The following is a 16,402-nucleotide window of genomic DNA, read 5'->3' on the forward strand; positions in this document are numbered from 1 at the left end:
AAAACATATAAATGAACTAAAATTAAAAAAACATACAAGACTAACAAAGGCCAGAGGCTCCTTACTTGGGACAGGCGCAAAAATGCGGCGGGGTTAAACATGTTTTGTGAGATCTCAACGCTCCCCCTATAACTCTAGCCAATGTAGAATAAACAAACATACAGCAATACGCACAGTAAAACTCAGTTTAAAAGAAGTCCGAGTCCGATGTCAGAATAGGTAACAAATGAAACTAAGCAAAATGACAATGATACATAAACTAACAAAGGACTACTAGCAGTTACTGACATGCCAGCTCCAGACAGCAATCAAACTGACTGAAAGATTATGTCTTCGTCATATGAAAATCAAGTACAATCCCTCCCGTTAGGGGTTTAGTATCATACCATCATAAAATATATGAGAAGAACATAGCCCGTACCATGCCAACAACTGGTTTTAGAATAAATGTGTTTATTTCCGATGGTATGGAAGATGTGCGTTCTGTTTCGGCTACAAAATTAAAAGTCTTATTAGTGACACTCGAATCAAAACAGTCAGTAAGAAAACTAATTCAATAAAATAAACGAAGAACATGCAAAACCAAAAAGTTGTATCAAATCTGACTTAGGTCATCTTTGCCTAGTGGTAGAACATTTTAATGTTGCGAATGATTTTAAAGTTTTATGAACAGTTTACTTACAGAAAACGATCGTGTCAATGATATTTCATGTCAGAACATGAGTACTGGCTACTGGGCTACCCAGACAACTAGACATCTAATTGGTTTAACGCACTAATATGCCTTTTTGAAATTAGCACCATGCCTTTTTTAGAATTAGCATCGATTCAATTTATTTTAAGGCTTGCATCTTTCTCTCTTCAAATCCTTTAATTTTTCTTGAACACTGATACTCGTGGTCGAGTCTCGTCCTAGTTTAAATATAATGCATTGCGGTCATAACCATTTCGAGCACGATTATCGTACTCCGACTCAGAAATCAACCAATGAAAATACTGGATATGGTGTTTCTTGCACAAATATTGTACTCAGAGTACTAAATTAAGTTTTATGACCGAGATCCAAGGTATAGGACTAAACAGGAGTTATATATAACACGCTTTTAAAACCCTATATAAATTTCACTGTTTAACATACAAGTATGAAGGGGTTTATTCATACCACAGTTTTGCAATACGCAAATGTCTTGCATATAAAACTAGAGGATCTAAAGAGCGTGTGTCGCTCAGTTAAATAAAACGTGACTACATGTATTATTAACTCAATTCATATTTCATGTTTTTTTTCAGTTATATTTCTTTTCTTTTATTTTCTTGTGTGTTGTCTATTGCAATTGTGTGATATTAAAAAAAATCAATGTACTGACTATGCCTATAATGGGTAATTTATTGGAAATAAAATTTATCTTATCTTATCTTATCTTATATGCATTTTCAACTATGGCCACATTCCAACATTGTAGACTAGAATATAAAATAATAAAATATAAAATAAGTCAGAACGCAAAAATCGTAAAAATCGTCATTTAACTCCCATAAGTATTCAACTGATATTTCGGACACTTGCTTGACTTGTAGATCTTGTTCTGATCATCATTTTTGCTTTAAAGGTTTATATCTATCTATTGTAGTTTTCAAGATAATAGGCAAAAACATACACTATTATTTGTAATATACCATTGACACAGAGATCGATATGTCTCGCTTTTTTGTAATTTTGATAGTACAATGCAAATGTTGAAATCAAGATGGCAATATTTAAACATGTAAAAAAGTTTACCAAAAATACCAAACTCCATAGAAAATTCAAAAAAGGGAAGTCAATAAAAACTAACACAAAATTAAACGCTTTCAATCAACAGAACAAGTGAGAAACAATTGACATATTCCTGACTTGGGACAGGCTCTTCCGAGGAAGATGGAAAGTTAAACTATGTAAAACTATGCCAAACATTCAAAGTCAATGAACCATGACTAATGGTGTATGACCAAATAAGCTCCATGGAAATGAAAAATGCCAATGCCCACTAAACGGTATACCAAATAACATTGACATTTCATAAGTGGTTCCCTTTAAACCAATCAAAAAGCAAACTTTAACTGTAACCTATGCAAAAGTCAATGAACCATGATGAGGGGACGGGGCTATATAAAAGGGTCTGGATGGGGTTTACTGAAAAAACTAGGCAAAAAGTGCAGATTAAAGAGAAAGAAAAGAGAATAATGGAGGGGTTAAAATATAAAGAAAGCGAAAAATGGGCAAAAATTTCAAGAATCGAGAAAGATGGTTTGCAATTTTAATGAATACAGAATTGAAGAACACCTTTCCAAACTAGTATATAATATGCATGGAAATGAGATTTGCACATGCTTATACAACTAAATACTAAATACCATTCACTTAACACTAGTGGTTCATCTTAAACTAATCTAATCATGTAGACTATGCAAGACATTCAAAGACAATTACTGACCTAATCACAAAAATAAACATGTAAAGAAAGCGAAAGTTTCATTGTCATTATACCATGTCTGAGGTGGCGGGCCTATATAATCTTCATGAAAATGAGATATGTCAATGCAAATACAACTGCATAACAAATATTATTGACCTACCACTACTGGTTCCTCATACACTGACCTAATTACAAACTAATACATTGATGAGGACGCCAAAGCCGGCGTTGACGCCCGAAAAAGCACGTCTAAGTCCATATTTTCTCTATCTATAGGTTTTTTTAAGATAATAGACGAAACTTGCATTTTACGTCTATGTTGTTCTATTTTTAACCATGTCGATCATTTTAGTTGGCAGGTTGGATCATCTGACATATTATTAAAACTAGATACCCAATGATATTGTTGCCAAGTTTGATTCCAATTGGCCCGGTAATTTTCGAGATGATTTTCGTAAGATTAACAGACGCCGTCATACGACGGACTACGACGATGGACGCCAAGTGAGGTCAGGTGTGCTAGATGTACAATTTTACAATCCAACAACTTGATTTTAATAAAATGGCCTTCACATCCTCATCGTTTGGTCTTTGGTTGATAGTTGTCTCATTGGCGTCATACCATATTTTATCATTATATCTGAATGTTCAAATGGAAAAGAAATAATCCTCTGTGTTTTGTGACCTCGTCGTTTACAAGCTATATAAAACTTAAAATATAAAATTATATTTATCTTGTTTTACTCGATGGGAAAAATTACGGTACTTAAATTGTAATTTTAATAGAAAGGTTCAGGGATACTTATCCAGAATTATGGCAATACGATTATGTGGTGGTAGAATAAGCATAACTATCCATGAGCCAAACAGGTATCTAGCTTTTCAAAGACTTGAAATATTGTTTTACACTCAAGACATTTTCTGGATGCTGATATACCACAAAAGGTCTAAACGATAAATCATTGTTTTACTTGATTAAAAAAACATGGGACTTAACCTGTACTTTTGATATGCAAGTATAAAAAGGTCAAGGTAAGACTAGTCCAGAAAAATGACAACAAGATTATGATGTGGTAAAAAAAAACTATCCGGGACAAATAGAAATGTAGCCTATCAAAGACTTCAAAAGAATTTTTAAGTATTCAGGTCATTTTATTTACTGGATGCAGATATACCACGAAACGTGTAATCTTTTCAATATATGATATAATTAGGGCATCCATTGTGATGATCTTTAGCAAATTTAAGATCAACATTTGTTTAGGCATGCTATTTATGATCTTTTCTTCAGAATTAATGGGACTATCTAGGTGTAATGCTTACATCAAATGTCGACAAGATTGATTACTTTTGCCGGATGTTACAAAGTTCCCTGACGTTTTCAAAATCTAGCAAGGATTTTATGTAAATAAAAGAAAGAATAAGTTACAAGTATTACAAAGTAATGGGGCAAACAATGTTTGAAATCAATAATTTATTAAGCCATGCCGATTATCAAATTGGGGAAGAACCCAGAATGAATAAATGTATTACATTTGCGAGTTGTTTTACCAGAGATATATAAAACTGGTTATGCCTTGTTGTTTTTGGACTTTCTTGTATTTTGATAACACCTTATGATTTGTAACAAGATGCTGTCAAGATTGTGCCATGTCGAAAATTGATAATCAGATTTAAAAATTTGTTTTGATATCTTATACGAGAGAAGTAAATGTGATAAAAAATGAATGTATGCATATTTCTATGGAATAAACATAATATCGTATTTTGCATTTTTTGCGAAGTTTACCTTAAGTATGTAACTAGTGTAACTCCATAAGAATGCAATGATATCAGAATGTACATAGTGTAATAGTAAATAGCTTACTTAGTGTAATGTTATATGAAATATCCAATATGTAAGGACATCAAAATGAACCCAATGTTGTTAGGCACCTTGAGTAAATTTGTTATAAATGTTTCAAGCATAATTCTCGAGAATTTACCTAATGAAATGCAATATGAATGTAAACTATAATGCTATAAGAATGTACCTGGTGGAATGTTTTAAAAATGTACATAGCGTAATGATATAGGAATTTACATAACAAAATGTTTCAAGAAAGTACCTATAGTGTATAGTAATGCTATGATAATGTACTTAGGGTAATCCTAGAACACTATTGTATCAGAAAGTATGATACTATGAGAACATACTAAGTGTTGTTCTATATATCTGTTATAATGCTTTAAGGTTGAAACTAATGTAATGAACCTATCGCACTGTTATACATATGCACCCAGTGTACTTTTATAAGTTCATACCTAGTGTAATGCTAAAGGAATGTACATGGTTTTGTAAATAAGGAAATGTTTGCGGTAAGAGTTGATGCGTGATAATAAAACTACTGCAATTTAAAGGCTGTAATGATACGGGTGTATTCATACATTGGGCTAAAAAAAGAAATTGTATCACACTCCAGAAAAATAGCATATAATTTACTTATTGGTATCTGACCCAGTTTGCATTATACTTGATGTCTGCCATTATTTTTTATTATAGATAACACAGTAAGTGTATAATTTATACGATGTTTAATACGTTGATTACGGTTTTTGCGTTTGCCATGAGACTTTTTATTTCTAAGTCGTTTATCGACAATATTAATGACATCGATTGAAGTTTTAGTTATGTTCTCCTGTCCTAATATTTTGTCATTAAGACCGAGAGGATAAGCTGTTTGAAGTCTTTTCATCCAAAATAATTCGCGAACTTCACGTGATTTTTCAAATTGCTTGTGTGATTCTCCTGGTTGTTTCTGAACGATTTCAAGTGGTTGGAATTTAATAAATTTTAGATTGTGATTATGCTTATCTAAATGTTGATATATCAAACTTTTGAATTTTTTAGGTCTACGAAAGCGGTAAAGGTGTTCTTGATTTCTTTTGTAATACGCTCGTCCAGTCTGTCCCATCTAAAATCAAAGTTCTTAACCAAAGAGACATAATTTTCATAACCAAAATTTTGTTTAAATTTAAAATAATTGAACAATTTTCCATCAGAAGAATTTTTTGGGCTAACATACCAATTGTTAATATATTTAGTGTGAATTAATTTACTAGATATATTCAAAAATTTATATTGTCCAAAATGTTTAATTTCTTGTTTAATTTTAAAATGTATGTGAAGTTAGCAGCCGGTTCGTTATTCGATATTCGATATTCAATATCCAACCGGCTGCTAGCAGTCGGTTGGATATTCAAAATTTAGTTGAAAATCATAAAAAAATTAAATACATGATAACATTAAAAGCACGATTTTCATAGTTAAGAGGACTGATAAGATACGTAAGAAATCGTTTAATGACCTCTTCAAGCTGTCGTAAACTATCGTTGTCGAATATAAACCCTTTTCTAAGTTACATATTTGTCTTTATGTAATATAGATTTTTATCAATAAAACAACTTCAAATATGTACTTTTATATGTGATATTTCTTAACACAAAAGGAAAAACCTATAACTCTAGAAACATTTAGAAATATAAATAGAAATATTTATGGAAAGCCCAAAAAAGAAATATATATATTGAAAACCTACCTGAGATTGCTTAAATGAGGGTGAGACCCCCCCCCCCCCCCGGTCTTTCAATGTCCATAAAATTCAACTTAAACATAGACTCTGTATATGTAAAGGTTGTATTAGAAGGATTTCTCAGAATAACGTCATCTTCGATATCTATGGAGGGCTTAGATTGTCACTTTTCAGCTAAAAATTGTCACAATTTTAGGGCAAAGGGCACAGGGCAATGGTGAGAGCCCCCTGATCTCTCAATCTTTCTAATATTATGCAGACATTTAGTTAATAGGTAGATCTAACGTGACTAAAAGGAATTTGGGTACACTTTCTGTCTTCTATGTTTACGGAGCGCCCAAAGTGCCAGTTGGATATTCAAAATATATAGTGAAAACCTACCTGAGACCGCTTAAATGAGGGTGAGAACCCCCTGGTCTTTCAATGTCCATAAAATTCAACACAATCATAGACTCTGTATATGTTAACGTTGTATTAGAAGGATTTCCCAGAATAATGTCATCTTCGATATCTACGGAGGGCTTAGATTGTCACTTTTCAGCTTAAAATTGTCAAAATTTTAGGACAAAGGGCACAGGGCAATCGTGAAAGCCCCTGATCTCTCAATCTTTCTAATATTATGCAGACATTTAGTTAATAGGTAGATACAAACGTGACTAAAAGGAATTTGGGTACACTTTCTGTCTTCTATGTTTACGGAGCGCCCAAAGTGCCAGTTGGATATTCAAAATATATAGTGAAAATCTACCTGAGACCGCTTAAATGAGGGTGAGACCCCCTGGTCTTTCAATGTCCATAAAATTCACCTTAATCATAGACTCTGTATATGTAAAGGTTGTATTAGAAGGATTTCTCAGAATAACGTTATCTTCGATATCTGTGGAGGGCTTAGATTGTCACTTTTCAGCTAAAAATTGTCAAATTTTTAGGACAAAGGGCACAGGGCAATGGTGAGAGCCCCCTGATCTCTCAATCTTTCTAATATTATGCAGACATTTAGTTAATAGGTAGATACAAACGTGACTAAAAGGAATTTGGGTACACTTTCTGTCTTCTATGTTTACGGAGCGCCCAAAGTGCCAGTTGGATATTCAAAATATATAGTGAAAACCTACCTGAGACCGCTTAAATGAGGGTGAGAACCCCCTGGTCTTTCAATGTCCATAAAATTCAACACAATCATAGACTCTGTATATGTTAACGTTGTATTAGAAGGATTTCCCAGAATAATGTCATCTTCGATATCTACGGAGGGCTTAGATTGTCACTTTTCAGCTTAAAATTGTCAAAATTTTAGGACAAAGGGCACAGGGCAATCGTGAAAGCCCCCTGATCTCTCAATCTTTCTAATATTATGCAGACATTTAGTTAATAGGTAGATACAAACGTGACTAAAAGGAATTTGGGTACACTTTCTGTCTTCTATGTTTACGGAGCGCCCAAAGTGCCAGTTGGATATTCAAAATATATAGTGAAAATCTACCTGAGACCGCTTAAATGAGGGTGAGACCCCCCTGGTCTTTCAATGTCCATAAAATTCACCTTAATCATAGACTCTGTATATGTAAAGGTTGTATTAGAAGGATTTCTCAGAATAACGTTATCTTCGATATCTGTGGAGGGCTTAGATTGTCACTTTTCAGCTAAAAATTGTCAAATTTTTAGGACAAAGGGCACAGGGCAATGGTGAGAGCCCCCTGATCTCTCAATCTTTCTAATATTATGCAGACATTTAGTTAATAGGTAGATACAAACGTGACTAAAAGGAATTTGGGTACACTTTCTGTCTTCTATGTTTACGGAGCGCCCAAAGTGCCAGTTGGATATTCAAAATATATAGTGAAAACCTACCTGAGACCGCTTAAATGAGGGTGAGAACCCCCTGGTCTTTCAATGTCCATAAAATTCAACTTAATCATAGACTCTGTATATGTAAAGGTTGTATTAGAAGGATTTCTTAGAATAACGTCATCTTCGATATCTATGGAGGGCTTAAATTGTCACTTTTCAGCTAAAAACTGTCAAAATTTTAGGACAAAAGGCACAGGGCAATGGTGAGAGCCCCCTGATCTCTCAATCTTTCTAATATTATGCAGACATTTAGTTAATAGGTAGATACAAACGTGACTAAAAGGAATTTGGGTACACTTTCTGTCTTCTATGTTTACGGAGCGCCCAAATTGCCAGTTGGATATTCAAAATATATAGTGAAAACCTACCTGAGACCGCTTAAATGAGAGTGAGATCCCCCTGGTCTTTCAATGTCCATAAAATTCAATTTAATCATAGACTCTGTATATGATAAGGTTGTATTAGACACTTTTCAGCTAAAAATTGTCAAAATTTTAGGATATAGGGCACAGGGCAATGGTGAGAGCTGCCTGATATCTCAATCTTTCTAATATTATGCAGACATTTAGTTAATAGGTAGATACAAACTTGACTAAAAGGAATTCGGGTACACTTTCTCTCTTCTATGTTTACGGAGCGCCCAAAGTGCCAGTTGAATATTCAAAATACATTTTTCTGAGAAATCCTTTTGAAACAATCTTTATTTATACAGAATTCGTCGAATTTTATGGACATTGAAAGAACAGGCGGGTCTCCCTGTCATTTAAGCGGTATCAGGTAGGTTTTCACTATATATTTTGAAAAGTGACAATCTAAGCCCTCCGTAGATATCGAAGATGACATTATTCTAGGAAATCCTTCTAATACAACCTTTACATATACAGAGTCTATGATTGCGCTGAATTTTATGGATATTGAAAGACCGGGGGGGTCTCACCCTCATTTAAGCGGTCTCAGGTAGGTTTTCACTATATATTTTGAATATCCAACTGGCACTTTGGGCGCTCCGTAAACATAGAAGACAGGAAGTGTACCCAAATTCCTTTTAGTCACGTTTGTATCTACCTATTAACTAAATGTCTGCATAATATTAGAAAGATTGAGAGATCAGGGGGCTCTCACCATTGCCCTGTGCCCTTTGTCCTAAAATTTTGACAATTTTTAGCTGAAAAGTGACAATCTAAGCCCTCCGTAGATATCGAAGATGACATTATTCTAGGAAATCCTTCTAATACAACCTTTACATATACAGAGTCTATGATTGCGCTGAATTTTATGGATATTGAAAGACCGGGGGGGTCTCACCCTCATTTAAGCGGTCTCAGGTAGGTTTTCACTATATATTTTGAATATCCAACTGGCACTTTGGGCGCTCCGTAAACATAGAAGACAGGAAGTGTACCCAAATTCCTTTTAGTCACGTTTGTATCTACCTATTAACTAAATGTCTGCATAATATTAGAAAGATTGAGAGATCAGGGGGCTCTCACCATTGCCCTGTGCCCTTTGTCCTAAAATTTTGACAATTTTTAGCTGAAAAGTGACAATCTAAGCCCTCCGTAGATATCGAAGATGACATTATTCTAGGAAATCCTTCTAATACAACCTTTACATATACAGAGTCTATGATTGCGCTGAATTTTATGGATATTGAAAGACCGGGGGGGTCTCACCCTCATTTAAGCGGTCTCAGGTAGGTTTTCACTATATATTTTGAATATCCAACTGGCACTTTGGGCGCTCCGTAAACATAGAAGACAGGAAGTGTACCCAAATTCCTTTTAGTCACGTTTGTATCTACCTATTAACTAAATGTCTGCATAATATTAGAAAGATTGAGAGATCAGGGGGCTCTCACCATTGCCCTGTGCCCTTTGTCCTAAAATTTTGACAATTTTTAGCTGAAAAGTGACAATCTAAGCCCTCCGTAGATATCGAAGATGACATTATTCTAGGAAATCCTTCTAATACAACCTTTACATATACAGAGTCTATGATTGCGCTGAATTTTATGGATATTGAAAGACCGGGGGGGTCTCACCCTCATTTAAGCGGTCTCAGGTAGGTTTTCACTATATATTTTGAATATCCAACTGGCACTTTGGGCGCTCCGTAAACATAGAAGACAGGAAGTGTACCCAAATTCCTTTTAGTCACGTTTGTATCTACCTATTAACTAAATGTCTGCATAATATTAGAAAGATTGAGAGATCAGGGGGCTCTCACCATTGCCCTGTGCCCTTTGTCCTAAAATTTTGACAATTTTTAGCTGAAAAGTGACAATCTAAGCCCTCCGTAGATATCGAAGATGACATTATTCTAGGAAATCCTTCTAATACAACCTTTACATATACAGAGTCTATGATTGCGCTGAATTTTATGGATATTGAAAGACCGGGGGGGTCTCACCCTCATTTAAGCGGTCTCAGGTAGGTTTTCACTATATATTTTGAATATCCAACTGGCACTTTGGGCGCTCCGTAAACATAGAAGACAGGAAGTGTACCCAAATTCCTTTTAGTCACGTTTGTATCTACCTATTAACTAAATGTCTGCATAATATTAGAAAGATTGAGAGATCAGGGGGCTCTCACCATTGCCCTGTGCCCTTTGTCCTAAAATTTTGACAATTTTTAGCTGAAAAGTGACAATCTAAGCCCTCCGTAGATATCGAAGATGACATTATTCTAGGAAATCCTTCTAATACAACCTTTACATATACAGAGTCTATGATTGCGCTGAATTTTATGGATATTGAAAGACCGGGGGGGTCTCACCCTCATTTAAGCGGTCTCAGGTAGGTTTTCACTATATATTTTGAATATCCAACTGGCACTTTGGGCGCTCCGTAAACATAGAAGACAGGAAGTGTACCCAAATTCCTTTTAGTCACGTTTGTATCTACCTATTAACTAAATGTCTGCATAATATTAGAAAGATTGAGAGATCAGGGGGCTCTCACCATTGCCCTGTGCCCTTTGTCCTAAAATTTTGACAATTTTTAGCTGAAAAGTGACAATCTAAGCCCTCCGTAGATATCGAAGATGACATTATTCTAGGAAATCCTTCTAATACAACCTTTACATATACAGAGTCTATGATTGCGCTGAATTTTATGGATATTGAAAGACCGGGGGGGTCTCACCCTCATTTAAGCGGTCTCAGGTAGGTTTTCACTATATATTTTGAATATCCAACTGGCACTTTGGGCGCTCCGTAAACATAGAAGACAGGAAGTGTACCCAAATTCCTTTTAGTCACGTTTGTATCTACCTATTAACTAAATGTCTGCATAATATTAGAAAGATTGAGAGATCAGGGGGCTCTCACCATTGCCCTGTGCCCTTTGTCCTAAAATTTTGACAATTTTTAGCTGAAAAGTGACAATCTAAGCCCTCCGTAGATATCGAAGATGACATTATTCTAGGAAATCCTTCTAATACAACCTTTACATATACAGAGTCTATGATTGCGCTGAATTTTATGGATATTGAAAGACCGGGGGGGTCTCACCCTCATTTAAGCGGTCTCAGGTAGGTTTTCACTATATATTTTGAATATCCAACTGGCACTTTGGGCGCTCCGTAAACATAGAAGACAGGAAGTGTACCCAAATTCCTTTTAGTCACGTTTGTATCTACCTATTAACTAAATGTCTGCATAATATTAGAAAGATTGAGAGATCAGGGGGCTCTCACCATTGCCCTGTGCCCTTTGTCCTAAAATTTTGACAATTTTTAGCTGAAAAGTGACAATCTAAGCCCTCCGTAGATATCGAAGATGACATTATTCTAGGAAATCCTTCTAATACAACCTTTACATATACAGAGTCTATGATTGCGCTGAATTTTATGGATATTGAAAGACCGGGGGGGTCTCACCCTCATTTAAGCGGTCTCAGGTAGGTTTTCACTATATATTTTGAATATCCAACTGGCACTTTGGGCGCTCCGTAAACATAGAAGACAGGAAGTGTACCCAAATTCCTTTTAGTCACGTTTGTATCTACCTATTAACTAAATGTCTGCATAATATTAGAAAGATTGAGAGATCAGGGGGCTCTCACCATTGCCCTGTGCCCTTTGTCCTAAAATTTTGACAATTTTTAGCTGAAAAGTGACAATCTAAGCCCTCCGTAGATATCGAAGATGACATTATTCTAGGAAATCCTTCTAATACAACCTTTACATATACAGAGTCTATGATTGCGCTGAATTTTATGGATATTGAAAGACCGGGGGGGTCTCACCCTCATTTAAGCGGTCTCAGGTAGGTTTTCACTATATATTTTGAATATCCAACTGGCACTTTGGGCGCTCCGTAAACATAGAAGACAGGAAGTGTACCCAAATTCCTTTTAGTCACGTTTGTATCTACCTATTAACTAAATGTCTGCATAATATTAGAAAGATTGAGAGATCAGGGGGCTCTCACCATTGCCCTGTGCCCTTTGTCCTAAAATTTTGACAATTTTTAGCTGAAAAGTGACAATCTAAGCCCTCCGTAGATATCGAAGATGACATTATTCTAGGAAATCCTTCTAATACAACCTTTACATATACAGAGTCTATGATTGCGCTGAATTTTATGGATATTGAAAGACCGGGGGGGTCTCACCCTCATTTAAGCGGTCTCAGGTAGGTTTTCACTATATATTTTGAATATCCAACTGGCACTTTGGGCGCTCCGTAAACATAGAAGACAGGAAGTGTACCCAAATTCCTTTTAGTCACGTTTGTATCTACCTATTAACTAAATGTCTGCATAATATTAGAAAGATTGAGAGATCAGGGGGCTCTCACCATTGCCCTGTGCCCTTTGTCCTAAAATTTTGACAATTTTTAGCTGAAAAGTGACAATCTAAGCCCTCCGTAGATATCGAAGATGACATTATTCTAGGAAATCCTTCTAATACAACCTTTACATATACAGAGTCTATGATTGCGCTGAATTTTATGGATATTGAAAGACCGGGGGGGTCTCACCCTCATTTAAGCGGTCTCAGGTAGGTTTTCACTATATATTTTGAATATCCAACTGGCACTTTGGGCGCTCCGTAAACATAGAAGACAGGAAGTGTACCCAAATTCCTTTTAGTCACGTTTGTATCTACCTATTAACTAAATGTCTGCATAATATTAGAAAGATTGAGAGATCAGGGGGCTCTCACCATTGCCCTGTGCCCTTTGTCCTAAAATTTTGACAATTTTTAGCTGAAAAGTGACAATCTAAGCCCTCCGTAGATATCGAAGATGACATTATTCTAGGAAATCCTTCTAATACAACCTTTACATATACAGAGTCTATGATTGCGCTGAATTTTATGGATATTGAAAGACCGGGGGGGTCTCACCCTCATTTAAGCGGTCTCAGGTAGGTTTTCACTATATATTTTGAATATCCAACTGGCACTTTGGGCGCTCCGTAAACATAGAAGACAGGAAGTGTACCCAAATTCCTTTTAGTCACGTTTGTATCTACCTATTAACTAAATGTCTGCATAATATTAGAAAGATTGAGAGATCAGGGGGCTCTCACCATTGCCCTGTGCCCTTTGTCCTAAAATTTTGACAATTTTTAGCTGAAAAGTGACAATCTAAGCCCTCCGTAGATATCGAAGATGACATTATTCTAGGAAATCCTTCTAATACAACCTTTACATATACAGAGTCTATGATTGCGCTGAATTTTATGGATATTGAAAGACCGGGGGGGTCTCACCCTCATTTAAGCGGTCTCAGGTAGGTTTTCACTATATATTTTGAATATCCAACTGGCACTTTGGGCGCTCCGTAAACATAGAAGACAGGAAGTGTACCCAAATTCCTTTTAGTCACGTTTGTATCTACCTATTAACTAAATGTCTGCATAATATTAGAAAGATTGAGAGATCAGGGGGCTCTCACCATTGCCCTGTGCCCTTTGTCCTAAAATTTTGACAATTTTTAGCTGAAAAGTGACAATCTAAGCCCTCCGTAGATATCGAAGATGACATTATTCTAGGAAATCCTTCTAATACAACCTTTACATATACAGAGTCTATGATTGCGCTGAATTTTATGGATATTGAAAGACCGGGGGGGTCTCACCCTCATTTAAGCGGTCTCAGGTAGGTTTTCACTATATATTTTGAATATCCAACTGGCACTTTGGGCGCTCCGTAAACATAGAAGACAGGAAGTGTACCCAAATTCCTTTTAGTCACGTTTGTATCTACCTATTAACTAAATGTCTGCATAATATTAGAAAGATTGAGAGATCAGGGGGCTCTCACCATTGCCCTGTGCCCTTTGTCCTAAAATTTTGACAATTTTTAGCTGAAAAGTGACAATCTAAGCCCTCCGTAGATATCGAAGATGACATTATTCTAGGAAATCCTTCTAATACAACCTTTACATATACAGAGTCTATGATTGCGCTGAATTTTATGGATATTGAAAGACCGGGGGGGTCTCACCCTCATTTAAGCGGTCTCAGGTAGGTTTTCACTATATATTTTGAATATCCAACTGGCACTTTGGGCGCTCCGTAAACATAGAAGACAGGAAGTGTACCCAAATTCCTTTTAGTCACGTTTGTATCTACCTATTAACTAAATGTCTGCATAATATTAGAAAGATTGAGAGATCAGGGGGCTCTCACCATTGCCCTGTGCCCTTTGTCCTAAAATTTTGACAATTTTTAGCTGAAAAGTGACAATCTAAGCCCTCCGTAGATATCGAAGATGACATTATTCTAGGAAATCCTTCTAATACAACCTTTACATATACAGAGTCTATGATTGCGCTGAATTTTATGGATATTGAAAGACCGGGGGGGTCTCACCCTCATTTAAGCGGTCTCAGGTAGGTTTTCACTATATATTTTGAATATCCAACTGGCACTTTGGGCGCTCCGTAAACATAGAAGACAGGAAGTGTACCCAAATTCCTTTTAGTCACGTTTGTATCTACCTATTAACTAAATGTCTGCATAATATTAGAAAGATTGAGAGATCAGGGGGCTCTCACCATTGCCCTGTGCCCTTTGTCCTAAAATTTTGACAATTTTTAGCTGAAAAGTGACAATCTAAGCCCTCCGTAGATATCGAAGATGACATTATTCTAGGAAATCCTTCTAATACAACCTTTACATATACAGAGTCTATGATTGCGCTGAATTTTATGGATATTGAAAGACCGGGGGGGTCTCACCCTCATTTAAGCGGTCTCAGGTAGGTTTTCACTATATATTTTGAATATCCAACTGGCACTTTGGGCGCTCCGTAAACATAGAAGACAGGAAGTGTACCCAAATTCCTTTTAGTCACGTTTGTATCTACCTATTAACTAAATGTCTGCATAATATTAGAAAGATTGAGAGATCAGGGGGCTCTCACCATTGCCCTGTGCCCTTTGTCCTAAAATTTTGACAATTTTTAGCTGAAAAGTGACAATCTAAGCCCTCCGTAGATATCGAAGATGACATTATTCTAGGAAATCCTTCTAATACAACCTTTACATATACAGAGTCTATGATTGCGCTGAATTTTATGGATATTGAAAGACCGGGGGGGTCTCACCCTCATTTAAGCGGTCTCAGGTAGGTTTTCACTATATATTTTGAATATCCAACTGGCACTTTGGGCGCTCCGTAAACATAGAAGACAGGAAGTGTACCCAAATTCCTTTTAGTCACGTTTGTATCTACCTATTAACTAAATGTCTGCATAATATTAGAAAGATTGAGAGATCAGGGGGCTCTCACCATTGCCCTGTGCCCTTTGTCCTAAAATTTTGACAATTTTTAGCTGAAAAGTGACAATCTAAGCCCTCCGTAGATATCGAAGATGACATTATTCTAGGAAATCCTTCTAATACAACCTTTACATATACAGAGTCTATGATTGCGCTGAATTTTATGGATATTGAAAGACCGGGGGGGTCTCACCCTCATTTAAGCGGTCTCAGGTAGGTTTTCACTATATATTTTGAATATCCAACTGGCACTTTGGGCGCTCCGTAAACATAGAAGACAGGAAGTGTACCCAAATTCCTTTTAGTCACGTTTGTATCTACCTATTAACTAAATGTCTGCATAATATTAGAAAGATTGAGAGATCAGGGGGCTCTCACCATTGCCCTGTGCCCTTTGTCCTAAAATTTTGACAATTTTTAGCTGAAAAGTGACAATCTAAGCCCTCCGTAGATATCGAAGATGACATTATTCTAGGAAATCCTTCTAATACAACCTTTACATATACAGAGTCTATGATTGCGCTGAATTTTATGGATATTGAAAGACCGGGGGGGTCTCACCCTCATTTAAGCGGTCTCAGGTAGGTTTTCACTATATATTTTGAATATCCAACTGGCACTTTGGGCGCTCCGTAAACATAGAAGACAGGAAGTGTACCCAAATTCCTTTTAGTCACGTTTGTATCTACCTATTAACTAAATGTCTGCATAATATTAGAAAGATTGAGAGATCAGGGGGCTCTCACCATTGCCCTGTGCCCTTTGTCCTAAAATTTTGACAATTTTT

Source organism: Mytilus californianus, unplaced genomic scaffold, assembly GCF_021869535.1.
Source record: "Mytilus californianus isolate M0D057914Y unplaced genomic scaffold, xbMytCali1.0.p SCAF_9, whole genome shotgun sequence".
In the NCBI taxonomy this organism is placed as follows: domain Eukaryota; kingdom Metazoa; phylum Mollusca; class Bivalvia; order Mytilida; family Mytilidae; genus Mytilus; species Mytilus californianus.